Genomic DNA, 24211 nt, shown 5'->3' with positions numbered 1-24211 from the left:
ACAATTATGTCAGTTTTCAGACACAGTCTGTGCTCCATGTACATATTTCTAGTTTTAATTCATTTGTTTTGTCTCACTTTCCTTATCATATAGAAGGCAGACAGCGATGGTTTGTAACCATCAACAAAAATGTTATGGAGATTTGCCTCTGGAAAATCAACACTCACTATATGTGCAGATTGCTATCATTATGCATGTATAATGACATCCTTAGCATTTGATGTGTGTGTGTGATTAGGATTTTTAACGTAGCTTTTTAAAAAAATCAGTCATATCGCTATGATATCTGCAGTGTTGCAGTTTATAGTGATGCCTAGCACTGGGGCATCATGTTGCAGACATGTAGCATGATATCCCACAGAGTCACAATGGAGTCCACAAACATAGACCAAACTATAAGCGAGGCACAAGTTACCGAGGGACCTGCAAAAATTGAAGAAAAAAAAAGTCGATTTGACATCGAGAAAATTGTAGGGGGGAGCGGCATTAGGGATTTGGGCTGTGTATTGACTGAATCCTCATTTTACAATCACGTCGATAATAATTTTTAATAATGCGCTTTTTCTAATGAAGTTGTTCATTATTCTGTTTAAATAACATTTATTTTCAAAATATCGAACATATGAAAGATCGTTCCAAGTGGTTTCAACAACCATCACATGTATGCGAAAAAAATCTGTGCATAAGTCACTGCTTTTTGTTTTCTTGATAAGTCTGGTCACTTTAGTGGTGTTTAATATTATCCTGCCAAATTGAGAGTCAACAGAGCTGGGAACTAGATTAACTGTTGATACACCACCAAACAAAATTCCTTTTTTTTCTCAAAACACACGTTTATTTCGTGATACAATCGTCTACGTCGAATCTCAATATTTGTATTGTTCAATTAGTACAATAACGTTGTGATTCATTAGGAAGTAATAATGAAACTTCTTATCATCCTTGAGGATACCTCTAAGTGCCAGTTATGGAATTCTCTGAAACTTGCTTGCCCACAATGGTCCATACCTGTGAAATCAAACTCTTTATTTTACAAAGTATTCATATTGCTTGGCTGCCTTGTTATCTTTGATCACAGTTATGAAAGAGTCGGTTAATTTAATGTAGTTTATGTTACATACACAATAACATTTATAAGTGTTCGATTGATCAAATGAAGTGAGTTTACCGGACATACGACCAGGGCCGCTAGATTTTAAGTTTGTAGGATTTTGGTGCCTTTTAACTTTTCTTTTATTCCACCTCCTTTATTTGATTCAAAAGACATAATCAACGTGGTAATACAATGGAGGCCAGTTTTTAATTCAATACAACAAATACTTCTGGAAGTCAGTTATCAAAACACAGTTGGCACTTAATTAGGTTCTCAGAGAAACGCTCGCAGACATAGCTGTTACATGAGATTAACACACCTTACGTTTAATTACAAGAGAACACATAGCATTTATGATGAATACAATTAAAAGGAACTAAAAGATAGAACTAGAACACAAATTTCAATTGATAAAAAAATTATTTAATTTGTATTTATTTATTAAAGTACTGCCTTCACTTGGCGTAAGTGACATTTTCATTGATCAAAATTTCCTCACATATCATTAATTGCAGTGCACTAGAAATGTTGTTTAGAAAGAAAATGTAAAAAAAAATATGACCTATTTTTAAAACTGACATTTCAAAGTGTTGATTAAAATTTCCAGGTCCTAATTCTACCGTTTTCGACGATAAAACAAGTGATACATCAAAGTTTCAGTTACCAATTTTGGTCGTGATTTTTATCAAGTTCAACAAATAGGGATCAATTTTTAGGGTATTTTCTGGTTTAAAAAATGGGAGCCATGCCTGACCCACTGTTATAAGCGGGTTCACGAGCTATCAGGGTGCAAGTTATCGAGGGAGTGGTGTACTTGTGAAAAACGTAAATTTCAGTACAGGCAGCCATGGGTGATGATGGAGTACATGTATTACATATTGTCACCAGTGGCTTGAAACAATCAAGAACAAGATGCTTTTAAAACACCACTTACTTGGGAATATATACTTATTTAATAATGGCACTAGAAAATGCCCAACAACCTTTAGATTATTTCAATAAATTTGCATTGCTAAAACCATCAGCTGTGCGAATATATTTTCAAAGAGTTAAATACTGCAACATTTAATCTTCCTTAAGATTAAGGTATTTAAAAGTCATAAGGGAATAAAAAGATCTAAACACAAAACATAACTAGATGGATGGAAAAATGGAACATGGTTTACACAATCTAAGAGTTGTTTTTCAAAGAGTTTTCAAGGACTTCCAGAAGTTTTCAAGGAGTATCTCTTTTTTTTTACTGAAACTGAACTTTCTTGCTGTTACCTTTTTTATCACTCCATAAATATTACAAGTATAAAGACAGATGAAAAAAACATAATTACAAAGCTGCTACAGTGAAGAGACCACTCCCGAGTTGCCAAAATGGTTAGAGCATTCGTCTCAGATACAGGAGGTTGAGGTTCAAACCCCAACCGAGTCATACCAAAGACTTATAAAAATGGTACTAACTAGGTGCTCAGCATTAAGTGATTAGTGTAAGGACTGGTCGACCTGGTGTCAGAACAATGTGATTGGGTGCAACATTGTGCTACATGTCTGTGGCATGATGCCCCAGAGCTTAAGACCACTACAAACTGCCACACTGCAGACATCATAGCTATATGACTTAAGATATGTTAAAGCAACATTAAAATCCTAATCACACACACACACAATGATTGTTGTTGTTGTTGCTGTTATAGGGTTTAATGCCATTTTTCAGCACACGATAGGCTATACATGGCGGCCAGTATTAAAGGTGGAGGAAGAACCTGGGAAAACCCCGGAAAGAACCACCGACCCACAAGAAGCTAGCTAGCAGCAAGCTTTCTCACGTATCCACATTGGCCAAGCCCGAGACTTGAACCCACGCAGACAGAGGTGAGATGACAGTGATCCATGCCGGAGAGCTCTTTAGACCACTCGGCCACTCAGGGCCCCCCAGAGATGTTACTAAATCTCGTAACTGCCCATGTCTATCATTTCATAACCCAAATTTATCTGATTTGATTATTTTTTTAACATATGTAAACACAACACTCTGAAAATAAAAATATAAATTTTATTCAGTTTTAAAAGTTTGTATTCTTATAAAATTCAAGGAGTTTGGAGGAAATATGCAATTTTTCAACAAACTGAAGGACTTTTCAACAATAACACTATTTTATTCAAAATTCAAATAGTTCTCAAGGAGGTTCCTCATTTTTAAGAACTTTTCATTGTTATATGGACTATGCAGTATACAAGGGTAGGAATACAGTACATTGTTCCTTTGACATTCTTCAGAGACATTAAGAAAAATCTCAATATGGGAAATGAATATCTGAAACACTAGCAAATTACCACATACAATTTAAAACACCCAAGAAATATGATATATGCTGGCCATACATCACCACTGGCAGGAGGAGGATTTTAGAATGAGATGCACATTTACTAGATTGGCATGCATATGATATACCCTTAATTGCAAATTATGCGAACTAAGATCTGCTTTTGCATGATGCTATTTAAACCAAAGCCCCAAAAAAGTTGCATATTTGCATAAATAAGCAATTTAAAAAAAGGTAAACCCAATTAAAACAAAAATCAAGTGTACCAAAAAGCAAACATAATCTCATTTAAGCAATTATTGAAATAAAGTGCATATCAACTGTTTTCCATTCTTGCATTTTCTTCTTCCTCCATTTTATGTAAACAACATATCGGTTCTAGTTTCTGCTCTTTACAGCATGCATAGCTATATAAAACTGACATTATTTTGTAAACCAGTCAAACTTTATATATCACCACCTTATGAGGCTTTGTACTTTCAAGCATTTAAGTGCCATTGAAAAGCTGACCCACATAAATGACATCAAGAGGATGCAAAATGGCAAGAATTATATTGCAGAAAAAAAAAAAAATTAAGGGCTATTCTGGACATTCTAAACCGTCAGGTTCTGCAATTATTGTATCTGGTATATTAGGCAGTTCCCTTGAGGAATGTGTGAACCTGGCATGTGCAATTGTTGCCAATGTTTTAGATAGTATTTTATCATCAGTTTCAGCCATACTGAAAACAAAAAACATTACAGCAACTCACAACATAAAGATTCCATTGTGCTACTGTAACTGTACATGTAAATGGTGCTTTTGTGTTATTACCTAATTAAATTCAATTTGATGTGCAAATTTATTTCTTTACTCAACTGTATTTTTAAAATACCCAATTGACAAAAGCATAGGCAAGTAACAAAGCAAATCAAAACAATGCTTATCTGGGGCTCAAACTCAAACATGTCGAGTTACAAGCTGGAATAGGTCAATATTTCAGGATGGGGAATAAAAACAACAGGTCACTTTCCAATAATCAGTTTATAAACTTAGGTTCATTTCCCCACCTTTACTATTTACTGTCATGATAACCAATTTATCATTATAGCAACTAGTTTGCACCTGGCTGTATACTATACATAAATAATACAGAACTGTAAAGAAAATGCATTTCTTTGTAATTGAGGAAGACAATACATATATGTTTCACTTGTTTAAGCAAAAACATTAAAAGGAGAAATGCAGACACATTCTAGAGCTGATATTTTTCTCTTGTTGCAGATGTAGAACAGAATATTCTTAAATTGTTCAACAATTCACTACCCCTTTATTCTTACCGAAGTAGGTCAGAACCATCTCAAAAAGACATCTGTTCTGCGCTGTCAAGAAAAATACCCTGGAAATTAACAAACTGGGCTTCCAGGTCAACAATTAAATAACTGTGATGGTAAGTCTATCAGATAACAATAAGAAGAACACCTATGTATCTAAAACTAACTTCATTTAAAACTGGAGAGAAAGATTCATGAGGTTAGCATCTTGAGATCTGTTGCCAAAAGATACTGGGTTGGATCACTGATCAGTGGCACGAACATGTATAAATTCCTAGCACTTTTATAGTCAACAATATTGGCTAAGGAAGCTGAGACAAATGATGTTTTGTCTCTAAGATGGAACATTAAAATGGTGGCCACTGTTGCAGGTTTTTGGAAAAGATATCCCCAGCGAACATACATAAAAGATCCATCCATTAATATTATAAAATTTTAAAAAGGCATTTGTGCAGCTACTAAGGTTCCCTTACTCCACCATATAAAACATGTTATTAAACCTGCAATAAATACTTATCAAGCATATGTCAGGCAGGATAAGGAAGGTAAACAGAATATAACCAGTGATCTTCCCTCCCACTCTGAACTCTGAACATAAAAAGAACAAACTCACCAATTTAGCCATTCAACCGAGGGTTGGAGGGTAACTGCAGAAAGTAACATGGTACATGTACAACACTTTCAAAACACACATCTATACTCTGCTGAGAATAACTTGTTAAAAACAATAATATTTTTGTCTTCCCAGGGAAAATAATCCAGAAAAGTTGATTATCAGTCTAGAATGCCTCTAGACAGTTTCCGCTCTGATGGACACATGTCCTCTTTGACTTGACCTGTCTATCTATGCCAAGTTATGATAAACAACCAGGTAAAGCTAGTACAGCCGCCTATTGCAGAAAAATGAAAAAATCAGTCCTCTCAAAAAGACTGAAATTGACTCCGAAACATGATCAAGTTTCTTCCATCATGGTGACCTAATCTACCCTATAAACTTTTGGTAATGAATGTAAGTGTGACTCAAATTGCAGAATTAAAGGTGGTTAAAACTCCGCATATGTCTATTAATTAGGTGTACCGTCAAACTACTGTCTATACTTGATTATAAGAGGGGTCAATTTCTAAACAAAGATCCTGATCTGCCATAGCATAATGCACCTGCAGGTCAGGCTCTATCTTGTTTGTTCTACTAACTACTCTAAACAAACTGCACAGACCCAGACCTGCTGGCCAATTATGCGACAGCAGATCTAGGTCTGTGCAGTCTGCAACTGAACTTGTCTTATACACAAGTATATACTGTAATCACAGCCTTCATCACACATTTATTTTAAACAATAATGAATGGATGATAAAATGATGCAAGAAGTCTATGTACTACCTTAATTGTGGACTTTACTGACATAATACATCTATTTATGTGGACTTCTACCTATATGTACATATTTTTCTTCATGGGGTCTGGCAGTGACTGGGAGCCTTAAGGAAACTTTAAAGGGAACTTCAATGAATCAAGTAAAACTAATCAAAATCTTATCAAAGTTTTAGGTATATAATGGCAAAGGTGCAAGTATTTGACTTGCATAATGGACACAATTCTATGGAATGCATAAAATTACGGCAAATGCTCAAGTATTTTTATGCACAGTTGGAAACATCCAGACAAAACTATGGTTAAATGTGGAACACCTTATTATCAGTGGTGTCCTAAATTTTCATATGCAGGACCTTTCCAAATCACTGCCTAAGGCATATATATCTGATATTTTTTATTGCATTCTTAATTAGACAACTGACGTGTTTTGAGAATGGTTGCAATCCATCTTGTCTTGACATAATACTTGCAAATGAGTCCAATTTATGAATACCTTAAATCAGTTTGCTGGATTTACTCAATTTCAAAATAGTGGCTAACAGACACTGCGCAGTCTGCAGCCAGAATAAAAATATATTATTAGTTTCAAAGATCATTTCATGTAAATGAACAACAAACAATTTACAGAATGCTCTACTTACTCTTACCACACTGAATTTGAAAAAGTCTTGTTAAATGTGAGACAATCAGTCTCCAATTAAAACGGAGATATCCATATAGAAAATGAATTTTCTCTGTGTTATGGACATTCTCCAATCAAAACAGATATCCACATAGGAAACTAATGCCTTATATGAACAAAGAACTAAGGAAGGTTATAAAACATAGGATGTTTATATATTACAATTGGTATACAGACCATGCAAAGCCTGGGGAAAACTATAGAAAGGAGAGAAAACTGGTAAATAATGAATACGTCTCTGAGAACGTACTTTCTTGAATGATGTGTTGGGGCATCATATCTAGGAACTTGGTCCACTGTTAAGCCATATTTTCTGTATTTTTCTAATAAATGTTTTGACAGTTAAGATTAGATCATTCTTGTTGAGGGTTCGAGTCTCCAATTCGGCTAATGTGGGTACATGAGAACGCTTGCCAGTAGCTTCTCGTGGGTCAATGGTTCTTTCCAGGGTTTTCCCGGGTTCTTCCTCCACCATTAATACTGGCCACCATGTATAGCCTATCGTGTGCTGAAAAATGGCGTTAAACCCTACAACAATAATGACAACGACATTCTCGCTGAAGGTACAAAAATTATAAACAATACCCAAGAAATATTCTAGATATTTTTAAAAAAGGTGTATGTGTGTGTTTTGGATTTTTAATGTAGCTTTAACAATTTTTCAATCATATCGCTACGATGTCTGTAACATGGCAGTTTGTACTGATGTCTAGCACTGGGGTATTAAGCCACAGACATGTAGTATCATGTCCCACCCAGTCACATTATCCTGACACCAGGCCAACCAGTTGTAACACTAACCTCTTAATGCTGAGTGCCAAGCAAGGCGATTGCTAGCAAAATTGGTACAAGTCTTTGTTATGGCTTGGCTGGGGTTTGAACCTGCAACCTCCTGCTTCTGAGGCAGATGCTCTAACCACTAGGCCACGAGGACAGTCCTTTTGGAAAATGTAAATTTGACATTGGCAAGATGACTCTTTAAGTCACTAAAGTATCAAGGCTTATAAGGATAACAGACACAAAGACTTTTTAATTTATAACAGGTTAACCATTAAGAAGTTTACAAAATGTTAAGAAGCTTGAATTCAAAATAGTCTGGGGTGGGGTGGGTTGTAGGGGTGATTTCCATTCCAATGTTAATAGCTGGGGTACCAATCATTGTTGGTCATGTTTAAGATCTAATTTATAAAACTATGCTGTCAAACAGTTTTCCTAATTGTCTGAAGGAAGCTCAAGTCGTTCAGATTTTCAAAAAGAACAATGCTCTTTAGGAAAGTAACAACAAACCTGTCAGCAACCTATCCATTATATCCAAACTGTTTGCAACCCAGTTAGCATCATTTTTGAGAACATTTTAACAAGTATTTCTGCTTTATTTAGATGAAGAATAGGAGAAGACTCATAATGAGAACAAATATGTAGCTGTAGTTCTGGACAGATATAAGGCTTTTGAATGTCTCCCTCAAGATATTCTCATTTGCAAGCTAACGGTATGCCAGATAGTGCAGTAGATTTATTACAAAGTTATGACAAATCAAACGCAGTAAATTAAGATGAAGTGTGTCTTGAGTACCTGGATTGAAATTCAAAAAGGGGTTCCCCTGGGGTCAATCTTTGGACCTTTACTCTTTAATGATTTTATCAATTATATTTTTTATTTTATTAAATATGGCTCTTGGTATAACAATGCTGATGACAACACTTTGTCCTTTTCTTCGCCCAATTTTGACACTCTGACACACTTGAAACAAAGTCAAACATTCTGATTGACTGGTTCACCGCGAACAAAACGTAAGCCAACCATGAAAAGTTTCATGCATTAGTTGTGGGTAAAAATACATTCAGTATGAAGCTTGTACTTAAGATAAGCAGTACTGTTATGAACCACAGAGAAATTGTCAAGCTGCTAGGAATCACCATTAACTATCAACTGCATTTTTTTCACAAGTAAAGACCTTAGTAGAAAATCTTCAAGACAACTACAGGTATCTGTTTTGAAATATGTTGGTCAGAAGCTAACTAGATTCAACAAAATGATGATCTAACATATATTTCATCATCATCATCATCAATCCCTTAACTCAAGTGGTCATTGGGGCACCACAGCTGACTTTATAACCAATTTTCTCCATTTTCCCCTGTTCTCTACTGCCCTTTGGGACTCTCCAAATCCGATACATGTTCACTCCTTAATGTTGTCTTCCCATCTGTTTTTCTGTCTGCCTCTTCTTCTGCACCCTCGCACTGTGCCATGCAAAATTGTTTTTGCCAGTCCAGATGATCTTGAGACTTCAGTTTACACATTTTTACAGTGATAAAGAAGTCTTCATATGATCCGATGGCTCATTGGATCATGCTGTGGACTTCTTCACTGGTTACACGGTCAATATATGAGATGCCTAAGATCTTGTGGTAGCATCTCATTTTGAAGTTTTGAATCCTTCTTTGTAGATCTGATGTGAGTGTCCATGTTTCACAAGCATACAGAATGATGGATATGACAATAGAACACATCAGCCTTATTTTGGAACCAAAAGCAATCTTGATATCTTTCCATACGGGTCTCAACCTTGCTATTGCTGCTGTTGTCTGGGCAATTCTGCAAAGTAGTTCTGGTTTGGAGCCCTCATCTGTGATAATTGATCCCAAGTACTCGTGACTCTTTCCAGCTTCTATCCACTGACCTTTGTCATCAGTTTGGAGGTTGTGTCAAGGCATTCAACCAAGTCAGCCAGTCCTTTTTCATCTCCTGCTAAACCATCAATATCATCTACGAAGGGAAGGTTGGTGATTGTTCTTCCTCTGATTCTGACAGTGCCCTTATGGTCACGCAAGGCATCCTTCATGATCCTTTCCAGGAAAATGTTGAAGAGTGTAGGTGACAGTATACATCCCTGTGTGACTCCAACTGTTGTTCGAACCCAATTTCGTCTGCTGCCTTTGATGAGGAAAGCACTGACGGCTTTGTCATAGAGGTGCTCAACAACTGAGCTAATGTTGTACTTCCTCATAGTTGCCCATAAGACTGCATGCCATACCGAATCAAAGGTCTTTTTGAAATCTATTAAGACGTGGTATAGATTCTGCTGATGCTGAAGGTATTTCTCACAAATGAGTCTGAGACTGAATATTTGTTCAGTGTACTCCTTCCTGCTCAGAATCCTGCCTGCTCTTCAGCAATAATTTTCTCTCCTTGAGGCTTTAGTCTGTTGAGAATTATCTTTAGGACGACTCTGCTCAGGTGGCTGATCAGATTGATAGTTCTGTAGTTTTTAACATATATATATATCCTTTCCAATTTCTGCAGTGACAATAACATTACTAAACTTGAAAACATTGAAGAGTGTGCACTGAGATTTGTGTATGATGATCATACAGTCAACATAAACTTTTTCTTACATCAAAAATGTAAATCCTGATGATGTGCAGATTTAGAACCAGAACTACAGAGAGTTTTAACCTGGAATAGTAAAGACTGTAAATGTAATATCTGCAAATAATAAGACCATCTCTCTTACCTTAATGATGACAATATCTGAGTTACTGTTTTGTTTTATTGTCATGTCTTATTTACCAGAAGTGCCCTATGTAAGCTCAATTCTTTTTAAGAACAACTTAATCTGCTTTTCTGCATAGTTCTCTGTGTGTGTGTGTGTGTGTGTGTGTGTATGTGTGTGTGTGTGTGTGTGTGTGTGTGTGTGTGTGAGATTAGGAGTTTTAATGTAGCTTTAACAATTTTTCAGTCATATCGCTACGATGTCTGCAGTGTGGCAGTTTATAGTGATGTCTAGCACTGGGGCATCATGCCACAGACATGAAGCATGATGTCCCACCCAGTCACATTATTGTACCACCAGGCCGACCAGTCCTAACACTAACCTCTTAATGGTAAGTGCCAGCGAGGCAGCTGTTAGTACCATTTTTGTAAGTCTTTGGTATGACTTGGCTGGATATCGAACCAATGACCTCCATATTCCAAGGCAAATGCTCTAACTACTAGGCCACCAGAGCAGTCCTGCATAGTTCTAAATTGGTCCTTTTGCTTTAGTTTAAACTTTCATTTTAACCTTTAATTTTAAGTTGCTTAGACTTTGTTTTAATCTTTCAGGACCTGTGTACTTTTAGCTACCTAAACATTAAATTCACTTTAAATTTCTACTTTTTTAAAATGCTTTACTTCCTTATTTATACAAGTTATGCACTAGTAGGGTTTTGTCCCATTGTATCTATGTATTGTACTGTGTTGGTGTGTCTTGCAAATCTATGTCGGTGATCAATACACACATTTGTAATGTGTGTGATTTGGATTTTTAACATAACTTGACCAATTTGAGTCATACTGCTATGATGCCTGCAGTGTGGCAGTTTAAAGTGATGTCTAGCACTGGGGCATCATACTGCAGACATGTAGCATCATGTCCCACCCAGTCACATTATCCTGACACCAGGGCAACAATTCCTAACACTAACCTCTTAATGCTGAGAACCAATCAAGGCAGCTGTTAAGTACCGTTTTTATAAGTCTTTGGTATGATTCGGCTTGGGTTAAAACCCATGACCTTCCGTATATGAGGTGCACACTCTAACCACTTAGGCCACCAGATATGAATATGTCCATCTGTTTAAGCATTGCATTTATATATATGTCCACATATGAAACCTACCATATTTGTCTAGTCATAAGCACATGCCAGATAATATGAGCAAACCCACTGTTACAAAATTTTGAATATTTCCAACTCTTACTTCACAATTTTGAACAAAATATTAAATTATAATATATGCATTTTTTTAACAAAATTCACCTGATTCTCTTTCTCATATCATCTGGGAATCTTCAAAAACAAAAACCTTTCAGCTAAATTTAACATCAATATACAGTATTCATATTACCTACCACAACATGACTGAACAAAATATAATGTTTGATCTTGCAGGGTTAAAGTTAACCAATTTAATACGAGAGGTATCATACTGCTGAAAACTGATCTCCAATAACATGTGAGAAGACACTTACTTTTCAAACATTTAAGACTCTTTACATTTTAGAATGAAAATGGAAAACAATATTGCTTTCAAAAGCTAATCTAGGTCTTTACATCTTTGCAATATTACAGAAAGTTACTTGATTTACAAGATAATGAATTCATATATATTCACTGCAAATGATACTTACCCTAAAGCCATATATTTTGCAAACATATCAAAATTCTTTATTTACATTCTAAATGTGTACTTTTTCCCCCCCCCCCTCTAAAAGTGCATGAATTTGTTTACAACAGTATGCATCTAAAATGTCATGTAATTCAGTTATGTCAGAGTGTATATGCATGTTAAATGTGTGATACTGAATATTTGTATATAAAGTGCTTAAAGGTGAAAATACTGAAGTCTAGCATGGAAATTAAAATGTGGACTTTATGTTAATTACATTATCAGTGTTGATGATAGACTGGCTTCCAAGTGGACCAACTGAATTTGTCCTAGCCTGCACTGATTAGTTTTAGTAAAATAAATACCAACTGCTTTTCTGCAATTTTTCATCATTTTCACAGCTGAATTTTTTCAATGCAGGATGATATTCTATATTTTATATCAGTTTATGTGTTCACAGATGCCTGTGCATATGTTCCAGGCCTGATACTTTGATTTGTAGAAATACTTTATTATTTAGTGTCAAACCAGATTTTTCACATCATGTTGTATGTACTGTATATGCTGTATATTGTACATAACAGATAGAAGGCTTCACGGTAGATTAGTTCTATGACTAATTGAGTCATCTTCTCTAAAGTCTTTATTATTATTATTATCTACACAACAAATCACTAAATATTAGTACTGCACCAGAAATGCAATACAGGATCTCTCTGTCTCTCTCTCTCTTTCTCTCCTCATGTATGTAGCTATACATTAAAGTTGTTATATTTATGTCCATATATCATCTCCCTCCCTTCCTGTATCCATTCAATAAAGTTGTTATATTCATGTTCATATATAATCTCTCCATCTCCCTCCCTTCCTGTATCCATTCATTAAATTTGTTGTTTCTCTCCTCATGTATGTAGCTATACATTAAAGTTGTTATATTCATATCCATATATCATCTCCCTCCCTTCCTGTATCCATTCAATAAAGTTGTTATATTCATGTTCATATATAATCTCTCCATCTCCCTCCCTTCCTGTATCCATTCATTATATTTGTTATATACATGTTCATATATAATCTCTCCATCTCCTTCCCTTCCTGTATCCCATTCATTAAAAGTTGTTATATTCATGTTCATATATAATCTCTCCATCTCCTTCCCTTCCTGTATCCATTCAATAAAGTTGTTATATTCATGTTCATATATAATCTCTCCATCTCCCTCCCTTCCTGTATCCGTCCATTAAAAGTTGTTATATTCATGTTCATATATAATCTCTCCATCTCCTTCCCTTCCTGTATCCATTCAATAAAGTTGTTATATTCATGTTCATATATAATCTCTCCATCTCCCTCCCTTCCTGTATCCGTTCATTAAAAGTTGTTATATTCATGTTCATATATAATCTCTCCATCTCCTTCCCTTCCTGTATCCATTCAATAAAGTTGTTATATTCATGTTCATATATAATCTCTCCATCTCCCTCCCTTCCTGTATCCATTCATTACATTTGTTATATACATGTTCATATATAATCTCTCCATCTCCTTCCCTTCCTGTATCCATTCATTAAAAGTTGTTATATTCATGTTCATATATAATCTCTCCATCTCCCTCCCTTCCTGTATCCATTCATTAAAAGTTGTTATATTCATGTTCATATATAATCTCTCCATCTCCCTCCCTTCCTGTATCCGTTCATTAAAAGTTGTTATATTCATGTTCATATATAATCTCTCCATCTCCTTCCCTTCCTGTATCCATTCATTAAAAGTTGTTATATTCATGTTCATATATAATCTCTCCATCTCCCTCCCTTCCTGTATCCAGTCATTAAAAGTATATTCATGTTCATACATAAACAAATGCTAATTTTCTCCTTTCCTACCACTTCTTGACTGCCTGTATGTAAGCTATATTTTAAGATGGTTCCCCCGGACCTAGTGTGTCCCAACCACTGTACAAAAAGTAAGATAAATAAATAAAAATTACAATAAAAAAAAATATTTTTTCTTCATACTTTTGTGCGGGGGGGGGGGGGGGGGGGTCAGACAGTCTGATGTTACATTCCATAAAGTAAACAACAGAGTGTAACCTAGATCTATCATTGCTTATCTGGTCTTGAGATCCTCCAAATTACTGGCTTCACTTCTTTCAGTCCTACCAAATAAATAAAGATAAAAATTACACTGTTATGATTGGTGGGCACCCATAATTCCTACTCCCAATACAAAAATAAAACTGCAGCCATAGTAAAGAACAATTAGATGACCTCTGATAAACCAAGTTAGGGATAACCCATTTCATTTTTGGTGTGAGATGGGGCTAGGGTTTTTGTAAGAGAGAAATTCATGGCCCACCCAGATAGTTTGAAACAAATATTTTTATTCTGATTAGCTGACAGAAAGAACTAATTATATCCATTATATCTGTATCTAGCAGAAGCATGTTCTTACAGAATATTCTGTCTATTTTGTCCATGTATATATCTATCTTATTATCAATGCTATTATTATTATTATTATTATCATTATTATTATTATTATTATTATTATTATTATTGTGTGTGCAACTGTGTACATGTACTCTCTATGTAAATATGCAGAGAGCCACCTGGAAGATTAGTTCAATACTAATTGTCACCTTCATTAAATAAACATTTTATTATTAGAATTAGTATTATTAGTTAAAAAACTATTAATTATCTCAAGGTAAAGGCAAAAAAAGTATCCTGGTTAGAATGAAAATTTCAGATGCCCCCTCTCCCCAATGAAAATTAAATGTCCAAGACACAAATCTGTTATGCTTTTCCCTAACCTCCATACAGAAAACATGGAATAAAAATGCATGTGACAAATCCAAGCAGATGTTTTTCCACTGCAAGAGATTTGAAGTTCAATGCAGATATCTTTTCTAGCATATCAATGTATCCCTAAAATAATCATTCTGACCCAAATTAATAATTTAATTAAAATTAAAATGTTCATTTTAATGGCACTATTAATGCATTTCTTATGTATAGACTGATGATTGCCCATTTTTACAAAATATGTTTCTGAAGACGCTGTGCATCACCCCTTATATATATATATATATATATATATATATATATATATATATATATATATATATATATATATATATATATATATACTTGTAAATCTACAGATACAACCATTTGCATTCTCCAGTAGCAATTCTACTCGTTCAATCTCTTTACTACTGTGAATTACTTTAAATTCATAGGGTAGATTTCAAGGTTTTGATGGATAAGCTTGACCACATGGTATCACTATGAACCCTGTGACCAAAATCATACCAATATATAACAATATGGGCTGAAAGAAGACAAGGTGAAAAGTATTCTTATCTTTATTTCCTTTTCATGATGCCATTATATTAAAAAAATATGTTTCCTCTATACTGCAGTTTGGTTTATTATCCTAATCTCAATGTATTGAGGTTCCTTCCATGCATAATGCTGCACTCACAATAAAGCAGTTTGGTATATAACACAGTTGGCAGTAATGGAACCAGACTACCTTGTTATAATGTGCACATATATATATTTGTGTTTGCACACATGCTTGCATAAACACCGCTACCTCATATATGCCAAATAAATTCACTCATAAATCTCATCCAACTACAAACTGCACAGACCCTGATCTGCCACTGCACAATCAGCAGATATATCTGGATCTATCAAGTTTGGTATATGTAGTCAGAGAATGATCTGAACAGTTGGCATAAAAGGTTATTGCTCCCTTAACTTGAATGACCAAGTTTTGGTCATAAAAACAGTAATGATCACAATACTGCCTTAGAAAGTGACAAAGTAACTCTACTTAAACTAAAATATCATATGAATGTCAACTATGATATTTCTTCTTGTATTCTACTGACTGTAGTCTACCATTGCTTCCCTTAAGGTCTCAATTTCAGGGTTAATGACCAAGCTGGAGGGGTAGAATTCCATATGATTAATGTTATAATTAGAGTCACTTCTCTTCTGATCACAGGTGTTTCAGGGTGACACCTGTCCCAAGAGGCAGAGTAATTTATTTTAATTATCAGTGTTTGACTTTGTACAGGGATGTACTGTCGAGTCTTGAGTCAACAATTATGTGCTTTCTGTGTGAATTCAGCAATACCAACATTAAATTCACATAATCAGTACGAAACCTAGGTGTTACTCTGGACAGTACTCTCACAATGCACCAACATGTCATGAACATATGCAAGGCTGCATATCTTGAGCTGAGACGCAACAGCTCCATTCGCAAATATCTTTCAGCTGATGCCACTAAAACACTTGTGTGTTCATTAGTACTTTCAAGACTGGACCACTGTAACTCAATTCTGTCTGGTTCATCTCAATATCTGCTCCAAAAACTTCAAAAAGTTCAAAACACAGCTGCTCAGATCATACTTAGAGTACCACGATCAGAGCACACCTCCCCACTGCTCTGTACCCTATACTGGCTATCCATTCACTCCAGAATCAAGCACAAAATTTGTTCTCTGTGCTACATTTCACTAACGGACTCTAGTCCCACATACCTATCCGACCTCACCCATGTGTACACACCAGCAAGATACTTACGCTCCTCTTCTGACAATCGTATACTCATTATTCCCACTATGAAAACAAAGTCATATGGGCAGCGTTCTTTAGCATACTAGGGCCCAGCAACATGGAATGAATTGCCCACTGAACTTAGACACAAAGACACAGTGATCCCATTCAAGAGTGCTCTCAAAACTCACTTATTTCGACTGCAAGAACAAACTTAAAGACTTAATAATGTTTCCTACCTTAAATATTCTCAGCATGTTTTTTTTATGTTTTCTAATTTCATGGTGTTTGTTTTTGTAATCATATCATTATATGTTTTTTATCTTATAGGTGTTGTCTAATGTTGTAAAGCGCTTAGAGCTTCTAAAGATTCGGTGCTATACAAAGTCCTCATTATTATTATTATTTTTGATTTAGACTTTTAACATAGCTTGTGTGCTTTCTGTAAAAGGGTGGAAACAAACTGGCTTGGTGGGTCTATTTTTTTAAAATAAAAAATGCAAATTCCTTAATAATACATGAAATATATTCTCTATTAGTTCCAAGTGCCAAACTGAACAACTATAAAGTCTTCTGAATGAAAAATACTAAATTCCGAAGAAAAAAAGAGAGCCTATTGGAATTTAGAAGGGTAAGCTGGGTCATAATAAGAACAGGCTTTTTTTTCACCATGTCTTATCTGTCAAGGCAAGATTTTTCTTCTTCAAATTCAATGGACTGTTTAAGCAACACCTCACAATTCCAGAGATATTTCAAGGTTTTATGGAATCCCAAAATGGTGTGAATACCAGAAGTGCTAACTTCAGGCAGGGTTACCTAAGGTCATGAATCTGTCAGTAAAAGATGACCTCCACTTGTCAATGACATCAACAAAATGTATATGCACTTTTAGCAGTACATGATAAATTTTGTCTGTCCAAATACTGGACAAGAGACATTCCCTGATATGTAAGTACTATAATCATACTAAATGACCATCTATCAGACACTTCTAAATCCCATGAGGTAACATCTTCACAGCCAATGGTTGTTACTCCACTTCATTCCACATCAACCTTAATGGTCTGTAAGAAGCAGAAAGTGTTTGAATAAGTGCCCTTTACATGAGTTACTACAGAAAGTGAGATCATCTGAACAATGACAGGTCATTATTTGTCCTGTTAGATAATACATTCGATGACTTTACTGATGCTAAATGCCTTGACTGGGAAGAAAAGCTTGCATTGGAAGGTCTAACATACGTGTTGACAGAGGCTGCTATAGTTATTTCAAATTATCTCCCTTAGTAATTATAACAAACCATCTGAATTAAAAAAATTTGGCTGCATCCAATCGTGCAACAGAGTCAAAATAGTTTCGGCCAGTTATATAGTCAATATGGAACAAGTGATCTGACAAACTTAGGCAAGCAAACATGAAGGCTGACATGAGAAATGCAGCTCCTAAATTTGTAACCATCAACAAAGACTCCTATGATGCCATGTTCAGATGTAAAATAAACAGGAAAACTGTTTTATGGTTTAAGATCACAAATTGTAGTGATAACAAATTTCACATGTAAATTACCATCTTATTCATCTAAAAATATTTTGGCTAAACCTTACTAAATCAAAAGTGTCTTAACATTGAAAATATGTTCTGGTCCTAAATGTTTCCTCCTTTAATGTCTATAAAAAATATTAGTAAACAGAAACCCATCTATTTTGAAAATTTGAACAAGTCTTTGGTCCAAAATTTTGTTTTTGCATGAAACTGAACCCCCATAATATAAAACTTATTTAAAACGTGGTAAGGTAGCTGCCAAATTCCAATTGTGAGGTGGACCAATGATGCATGAATTGTAATAAAACCCAGCACACATACTGGAACACATTACAGCTAGCGCAAACAATAGACTAACTAGTAATTTTTACACCTGACTAAAGTGACAATTTCCAAAATTAATTGTTTCTAATACTATGCTAAAGTTGAGAAGTGAGTGATCTGTGAAGGTGAGCATGTCAAACCACTTGGCCCCCATTATAAAATAAGGTTCACATGCCCAAATTTTGAAATTAGTACAGAAATAGACCAGCAAAAGAACAATTTTGCAACAATATTCACTCATATTTACTGGCTAGTTGCAGGTTTGATAACCACTCAAGCCAGCCCCAGGCTGGCTAACCTGAAATCCTTGGAGAAGACAATGTGCTCCCATTTTCACTGCCTGATATAGCTATTCACTAACTAATGTGCTATAAAGTGATGTCAAAAGTAACAAACTGAACACAAAAGCATAAATGCATGTGTTGAAACAAAATAACAAGATCAATATATTAATAAAATGTAAATGTCAACAATAATCACAATAAACACACTATGCTACAACTCACTCTATCTCATTTTAAGTTAAATCAGTCAGCTTCAAAAAATCGAAACACCTCCGAACAATAAATTTTAAATGATTCCACCCATTTGCAGTTTGCAGCATAAACAATATTGATGACTTTACAGTTGTTGCTTCAAAAAATTGGTAAACTGAAATTAATGAATTGTGCAAAATTTTAATGATAAAAAATGTATTTATAGTAATTTCAAGGGGTTTCACTAGAGATAACTGAAGCAGCCCAAGCATATCAAAAAACAGTTAAACAGAGCATGATTTTGAATTAAAATAATTGATATGTTAATGTATTAGGCAGCAATGAACTTGACTGAACCATGCATTTGCTTACTGCTACTGGTTTTTAACACATTAACCCCTGGAAGTTTTTGTCATTTTTGCCTAAAATTCGAGTAGTAAACACATTTTGAAAGCTATTTCTGAATAAATCCTAATAAATCAACTTCCAGGTGATTTTCAAATAAAATAATGCCTAGTTGCATTGGAAACATCGTTTTTCATTGGCTATTTGGCTCACGCATGAGCAGAAGGGTAAAAGTTGGAGTTCCATTTTTTTTTGTTTAACGGACCCATTATTTTCGTATCGAGACCACTCTTTATTCCAAATGCTAATCTTATTCTACTTTTTGCAAAGGTTCACCTGTCTGTTTGCAGTTCATACCAGTCACCAGGGGTTAATGTGTTAACTGAAAACACTGCTCAGTAATAATACTATAGAAAACAAAAAAGAAACCACTAAAAAAGAAACCACTAGTTGGAGCTAATCCTGGCATGTAACGGTTAGGTTCTAGATCAAAATTTAGCAGTATGCCCAGGAAAATTTCATAATAGGATTTCATCATTGATGAACACAGTACATGAAACCAGGATTGGTTTTTATATTAAATAACGTCATGAGTTCATATTTAATTTCATATTAAGAACCAGAAATTTTACTGGCAGGAATCTTAAAATATAAAAATAAAATAAAGATCACAAAATTCTAAATTTCACATGAGACACCATCAGTTTCGCTCTCACCACAATATGCATTACAATAACAACTCCTGAGATCAATGAGACAAAATCAGATTTTATATTTTTATTAATCATATCCTAGTGAAAAAAATTGAATTGTGAAGAAGAAAATACAACTACTGCCTGAATAAGAAGTGGTGGAGCATAAAAAACTTACATTGTCCATTGTAATGCTCAAATGATACACACAACCTAAGCATAAGTTCTGATAGCAGAGATCTTGTGAACAATGCTTACAGTATAACTGGAGAAAAAAAATCTTTTAAGACTTTAACACCTCAAAGGAACTGACATTTTACTGGCCAAAAATATTTCCATGAAATCTAGACAAGACCATTTCTTCCTTTTAACTGTGAGTGTTGAAAGTACATGTATTTCTGATATTCTTCAACATTATCAAGATTATCAAATCAGCTACTGTGGTGGTCATATTGGATGTCTGATTGGTACCATTTTCATTTTGGACAGACAACTCTACTATGACCTGAAAAGCTAAAAACTGCTAAAAAGTTTATTTACATACAACAAAATCTGAACTTATCAGAGTTGAAATCAAACTGTGGCTGATTTTTATTTACACACTGAAGAGATGGTAGCTAAAAATAAAGCTATACATATTAAGGTCGTATGCCAGTAGCTAATGTTTTTGTACTGCAGCACTTAAAATCCCCCCCACCCACTATAGAAATCATAACCAGAAAGAGAAAAGGGGCATACATGTAAATAAAGTAATATGATTGCATGAAGGTACTTCTTTCTGAAGCAGAAAATGCCAAATTAGGAGTAATTTAACTGCAATTTGTATGCTGTAGCTAAGTACCGGTAGTTGCTATATACAATATCTTCATTTGGATACCTGTACTTGTATCTGATAAGATAATGTTTCATCCATGCTTTGCTGTCTCTAATATGTGAAGTTCATTGTTATTCATTTCAAAAAGACGTAATTTGCATAACACATTATTTTCCACTGAAGTAGTAAGCATAATACACGAAGCCCTGCACAGTGATTATGTCTCCTTCATATAATGGCACAAGGTTATAGTTAACTTAGAGGACACTGAAAACTAAGATGCAACATCAATCACATTGTAACTGGGAATTAAAGATGTTCAGACTGATGTTCAAGTCACCCATTGATAAATGGCAGTTTATGTCAATACAGATTTCAGTGTAAACACAAAATCCACTGACAATAAACTACAAGAATAATAATAGTATGATGCATGTCAAATGTACATCCATTTTAGAGGAGTAGAGATAATAGTATTTTCAAAATAGCCACCACAGGGGCCACACCGATGGTCAGTCATTTCTATTTAGACACCAGAAGAACTCTTCTGATGAAAACCCTAAGTCAACCACTTAGGAGGAGTAGCAAATACAAGATTTTCAAGTTGGCCACATATTGATGTCAGATCAGCACCATTTTAAATTTGGATTTAAAAAAATAAGTATTTTAGTGAAAAACCTCATGCCTCATATGTATATTAATGAGAAGAAATAGTGAAAACAAAATTTTCAAGGTGGCAATTGTGACAGCAGTATTTATACATCAGATTGGTACAATCTTCATTTAATATAAACCAGATATTATAAGAAGCCTTCTCATGAAAATGCTATTTCAATATGACCTTCCAATCAGGAGTAGTGACGGCAAGATCTACAAGGTGGACACTGGTAGCTATACTGAACCTCATATATCGGTACCAGTTTCATTCAGAACCAACCATACCTCTCCAGAGGCATTATTATGAAAAACCCATGTCAATATGCTTTTCTAGTCAGAAGTAACAATAATGAAATTTTTTAGATGGTTATTTCATTAAGAACAATTTTGGTGAAAAGCCCACATCAAAATGATGTTCTGTTCAGGAGTTGCATAAATACAATTTAGATGACTGTCATGTCAGAAATATTGGATGTTAGATTGGCACTTTTTGTTTTTAGGACCAAGACATCATATAAAATCTTTAGTGCAAGCCCCATGCTGAATTGTCCAGCCATGAAAGAGGAATGACAAAATGAGTTTTTCAATATGGCCACTGTGGATAATGGATATCAGATCAGCACCATTTTCATTTAGGACCAATTAGACAAATCTTTTACTGGAAAGTCCATGTTGATATGACAATAAATTTTGCAGACGAAGCCATAAAAAGATTTTCAAGGTAGCGACTGTAGTGGCTACATTGTACATCAAATCACCACCACTTTTTTTAGGATCCAAACCAGACATCATAAGAATAAGCATTTTAGTGACAACATCAGTTTGATATGATTATCTAATAAGGAGTAGCAATAAGATTTTCAAGCTGGCCACTTTTGTCTATAATGGACATCTCAACAGCACCATCATCATTTAGGACCAGATTTACCATGAGATGAATGTGTGTGAAAATTTTTATGGCTATCATCCAATTAGTTGAAATGGAGTAGCAATAACCAACCTGTGCTAACAAAGAGTCAGATGACTGTCTATGACAGGTAGAGCTCAAAATAGCCATGTTTCTGGTTTCCTGACAGACTCCATTTTGGCCACCCATCCATAGAATTATTTCTGACAAACAATCAATCAATTAATCAGTAAATCAATCAATAAATAAAATGATTTCCAGATTTTCTGAATGTTTTAACCAATCTTAATTTCATTTCATTCATTTTTAACAGTATAAGACATCATAATAATTAAAACAGTTACCAATTCTCCAAATACATTTAAGTGTCTACCAGATGTAGATTGGAAAGCGTGAGAAAATAATAACTATCTATGCATTCAGTTTATTATTCCTAGTCAGGCTCAGATTTTGAGCAAGTTATATCAGATCAATGGAAATCATTTCATTGATTATGCAGATACCAGTAGCACATATCCAACTTGTAACATCAAGCTGCTGAGTAATATTAACAAGGATTGTTCTCAAAGGAATAAAATTAGGTCATGCAACCATAGTAAATGGTGGGAGAAACCAAAGAGTAAAACACAAGATCTTATTCCAACCCCCCAAAAACAATTTTAAACAAAAACATGAAACAATAAAAACATATTGAGGTCAAATCTACTCTTTGATATAATTCTCCTCATCCACTGAAACCCAACGTAACTGTCCAAATCCCTACATGGGACAGGAAAGGTCAGAGAATGTGTGTGTGTGTGATTTGGATTTTTAACGTTGCTTTGACAATTTTTCAGTCATGTCACTACGATGTCTGCAGTGTGGCAGTTTAGAGCGATGTCTAGCACTATGCCACAGACATGTATTATTGTATATTGTAGCATGATGTCCCACCCAGTCACATTATCCTGACACTAGGCTAACCAGTCCTAACACTAACCTCTTAATGCTGAGCGCCAAGCAAGGCAGTTAACTTGGCCAGGGATCGAACGCATGACCTCCTGCATCCAAGGTGGATGCTGTAACCAATAGGCCACCAGAGTGGTCCAAAAGGTCAGAGAAAACATGGATTAACCTGCACTACATATAATCTCTCCACAGTATTGATGTATAGTGTTTTTATTTTGGGTCTGGTCTTTGATCAGATATACTGTCTCCAAGTGTAAATCAGGTTTGGGATTACCTCAAAAGTCATGTAAATTGTTGAACTATAACACACAAATGGCAAAATTTAATCCATCTTCCCTACTGTCAACAATGATGCTCTTTTAACATTTCTCACCTGTGTACTGATGAAATGAATCAACCTGATCTTACCTGCATGTAGAAGAAAAATAGGACAAGAATCAGGAAGAAGCATGCCATCACTGTTGGTACATATTCCTTACTTTTCAATAACACAAGTCCCACAATTTCCATTTGACGGTTAAGTGTCAACAACATGGCATATAAAAATTATTAATAGCCTCGTCTAACCAAGCAAATGGTACAAGTAGGTACAGAGCACTTTGTTGGATGGTGTGACCGTGAATACAATTCATGAATTTTCTAGATTATCCGTTGAGCTTAATATATGCATCAATGCATGCATACAAAAGAACTTATGTATTCCTGAAACAAACAGTAGGAGAAAGTAATTTTTCTCCTCAATGACCTCAAATTCATTAATGTTGTCATCTGTAAAAACTAAACAATATGCTGCCATCACTGTGATCAAGTGCCATCAAACCTTTGTGTGTGTCTGTGTGTCTCAACCAGGCACGTCAACACCAACCAATCAAAATGAACTGTAAAAGGTGCAAATAATTACCTCCCCTAGTTAAACCCTGACATCAACTTTTTAAATTGAAAACTAACTCATAATCTTTTTTATTTGTCTTTGGAAATGGAAATAAATTTTTTTTC

At 34.8% G+C, this 24211-nt stretch overlaps 1 protein-coding gene across 2 annotated transcripts in view; it reads right to left on the bottom strand.

The window, feature by feature from the left end:
• Positions 1–24211, bottom strand: part of LOC149802752 (disks large homolog 5-like) — a 198877-nt gene that overhangs the window by 132958 nt on the left and 41708 nt on the right. Inside the window, exon 1 of one of the 2 annotated variants that reach the window (XM_089952175.1) lies at positions 5336–5488. The exons of the other annotated variant lie outside the window; for it this stretch is intronic. The gene's annotated coding sequence lies outside the window, so the exon portion shown is untranslated. Of the gene's footprint in view, positions 1–5335; positions 5489–24211 lie in introns of those variants that run through there. 2 annotated transcript variants of the gene reach the window in all.

This window comes from Sinohyriopsis cumingii, chromosome 3, assembly GCF_028554795.1.
Source record: "Sinohyriopsis cumingii isolate HCF-2022 chromosome 3, ASM2855479v2, whole genome shotgun sequence".
Classification (NCBI taxonomy): Eukaryota; Metazoa; Mollusca; class Bivalvia; order Unionida; family Unionidae; genus Sinohyriopsis; species Sinohyriopsis cumingii.
The sequence above is the reverse complement of the archived record's forward strand: the minus strand, read 5'-3'. Positions and strand labels throughout refer to the sequence as shown.